The sequence below is a fragment of the Hibiscus syriacus genome, unplaced genomic scaffold, assembly GCF_006381635.1.
Source record: "Hibiscus syriacus cultivar Baekdansim isolate YM2019G1 unplaced genomic scaffold, ASM638163v2 tig00112738_pilon, whole genome shotgun sequence".
NCBI lineage: Eukaryota > Viridiplantae > Streptophyta > Magnoliopsida > Malvales > Malvaceae > Hibiscus > Hibiscus syriacus.
In genome coordinates this window covers 5,494,150-5,497,829 of record NW_024063392.1, presented here as the reverse complement: position 1 = coordinate 5,497,829, position 3,680 = coordinate 5,494,150, and positions in this window count along the sequence as shown.

The window sequence follows — 3,680 nt, the reverse complement described above, 5'->3', positions numbered from 1 at the left end:
ACAACTCTGTTCTTGTGATAACATTAAAATATATATTATATAAATTGATATCGGGAGGCGGGGGATGTGATGGTGTTTAATCCTAAGATTCCATGAAACGGAATAACATGTTTGCTCGGATTCCAAGGGCATTATTTTTTTTAACTAATGGTGTGTTTGTTTGCCGTAATTGGAATTATAGAATTGATTTTTCTTGAATTCTCGTGTTTGTTTCATGTAATTCGTTTTTCGGAAAATGTTTTCCCATGTTTGTTTAACGTAATTGGTTTTCCGGAATGTAATTCATTTTCCAGAATTCAAATTCCAGTAATTCATTTTCCAGTTCCAGTAATTCAAATTTTAGTAATTCATTTTTCGAAAAATCAATTACAGCCAAACAAACAGACCCTGAATTTTTTCGTAATTGACTACTCGAAAAGCCACAAAATTAATATCATGTCTACTTTTCTTTCTTTTTTACTCCTCCTTGTGCTTTATTTCGCAAGGTTTATGATTGTTTAACGTCGAATACAAATATATATAATATATAATTATTACAATGGAAGAAACAAAATAGTGCGGTTTTCCAATATCTCAAAATTTCGGTACATCACGTGACACTCTAAACAAATGTTGCAAAATCCCCTTATATTTAATTTTTTTGTTTCATTTTAATATCATACCATCAAAATTTTACGTATTTAATATTTAAACTATCAGTTTTGATTTGTTTTATTACTTAAAATTTTATTTTTTTTCAAAACTCAATGTTGAATTTTTAATAGAGATATTGAAATAAAACAAAAACTAAACGTTAGATATAATTTTTAAAGAAATTAAAAGTTTAGATACTAAAATAAACTAAAACAGATAATTTGAATACTAAACACAGATTTTACCTTTTTTACATAACTTATTGACTTCAGCGCAACCACTCACAAATGTTGTATGTATTTAATTATTTAGATTTTGATCTATGAATTTGTTTTAAAAATTAAAATATAAATCAGGTGTCGAATGTAATAAATAAAAATTTAGATTTGAGTGTTAAAAATAAATATTTTCAATATTTTATAATTTAAATATCTGAATTTATAATATATATATATATATATATATATATATAATATAATATATATATATATTATATAATATAAATTCGAATAACATCATTTTGGGATAGAGTCACATTTTGTATAAGGATTTCCATTAATACTCCAAAACTATTAAAAATTACTTTTCATATAAAAATATTAAAAATGAATTTAATATCATTTTAAAAGAATATTAATACCACCTTTTCTTTTAATAAATTCTACTATTACAATCTAAATTTTATAAATATAGTATATTAACATTTTATTAGAAGTTAATTATGTAATTAAGAAAAAAAATAAAAAATTTATTAAATATGTTCAATTTTATATTTTTAGTCTACTCTAGGTATTTGTATTTATTAAGTTCAATAGATAGATATGTCTAATTTTTATATTTAAATAAAAATACAAATATGACCCAAAGCAGGGCCGGCTCTATGTATTTTTTGGCCTGTGACGAAATAAAAGAAATGAGCCCCTATTTATGTTTTTTATTTTTTGGCCCGAGACGAGATAAAATAGATGAACCCCTATTTTGTTAAGTTTTCAAAATCATACTATGAAAAATATTATGGGCCTTGGGAGAGCGCCCCTCCTGCCCCGGCCCATGGCTGGCTCTGACCCAAAGATTTTAAAATTTTAGATACATATGATACATATTGTAAAAGATTCTTGGACTATAATATAAATTTATAATTTTATATTCGAATCTCTACCTTTACTCGTTAAAAATATGACTCAAAGTTTTTAAATTTTAATTTTTTAAACGCTCAAATATCATACAATCATTGATGCTTAAATTCAAAACATCTAAGAATAACAATAATACATTTAACTACTGAAATAACTTAATTAAACCATATGATAATTAATTGAATTTTAGTTATTTAAAATGCCAATTAAGAACTATTGCAAGCTTATGTTATATCATTAAAAAAATGTGTTAGTCTAGCAACAATCGTGTTTGGAAAGCAACATTAATTAAGGAGGTCCAAGATTGAAGTGGTTAGAGAATAAGCCGCCAACCCAATATAACTTTGATGCAAAACTATTATTACTAACAAACTAAGAGCCGCCAATTCCAAACCAACAATTCTTAAATATCTCACTTATTGGAATTGTTTTTAAAACTGGACCTTAAACCGGTAAAGTTATTGATTCACTGGTTTACTGATTCAACCGTGGTTCAATCGGATTATAAAATTTTTAAAAATTTTACATAATATTCAAAGTAATATTAATATATACAACACTACAGAAAAACGTCTAAAGAACATAGAAGAGCAAAAATGGGATAACAAAACAATCTCACATGGCTAAGAAACATAGAAGAGCATCCCAACTGATTTCTATAAATAATAGAGGTAATTTGACATTCAAAATCATGGAAACTTTTGGTGAGCACAGAGCGAACTATTCTTTCGCTTTAATCGAGCTCGAGTTTTAGGCTTTAATCGAGCTTCTAATTTTTTTTAATTCGAGCCTTTTTTGAGTTCAAGTTTCAATATTATGTTTCGAGTTCGAGTTGAGTTTGATAATTTTTAGCTCGTGAGCTTTGGAGTAGAGTTGAGCTTACTTTTAAAGTTTTTGAGTTCGAGTCGAGCAATACTCGAGTTCGACTCTGCTTGTTTAACAACCAACGTCGTTTGGTTTAATTTTTTTAAAAAGAAAAAACAGAACCGGCGGTTCACACCGATTTTGCCGGTTTTCAGTCGGTTCTATTAGTTCTCAGCCGGTTCATTGCAAAATTGGTTTTGAAAGTTAACCAAACCGAACAGACTACTGATTCACGCTTCAACCGGTTAAACCGGTCGATCCGGTTTTGATAACTATGCATATTAGAAAAGAAACTAAATATTTAAACTTAGCGTAATACCAAATACATAATTACTTTTTTAAATGCTATCTATTTATATAATTCGCCTGCTTCAATATTATAATATCGTAATTAATTTTTTTTTACTAAAAAGAAACTAATAATATTTAAATATTAACCTAATTAATACTTAACCTACCGTTTAAAAGAGCTGACCCTTGCTCCTCTCTCTCATTATTTGAGTATAGGTATGGGAGTTATTATCTCAACATAAAAATAAAAAATAAGTGTTAAAATTATATTTTATGTTAATATTTAATGTTTAATTTTTTTATTAAAAGTAGTTGTCGAACTTTTTGTCTTTCACACTTTAGGTGTCAATTATAAAAATTATTAAATAACACATGTCACGGTTAACTTTTTAAAAATATTTTTAAATAATATTTTATTTTTAAAAATTAAATAAAAATATAAATATGACACTTATTATTTAACGGTTTTTTTCTTAATGGTAGACACTAAAAAATTATAATGAATAAAACTATAGACATTTATTTCTAACAAAAAATTATTTAGACAATAAAAATTAATTTTAAGTATAATTTGATCATTTATGCATCAAACCTATATAACTAAACCCCTTAATCAATTCTCTTAATCTTAGTTTTTATGACGTGGGAGAAGAAGTGGATAGAACGTCTTTCCGTGGTAGTGATGGAGTCTATTTTACTAGAACAAGCACTAATTTTTTTAAATCGTTGACAAAAGTTTTTTTTTAACGATAATTA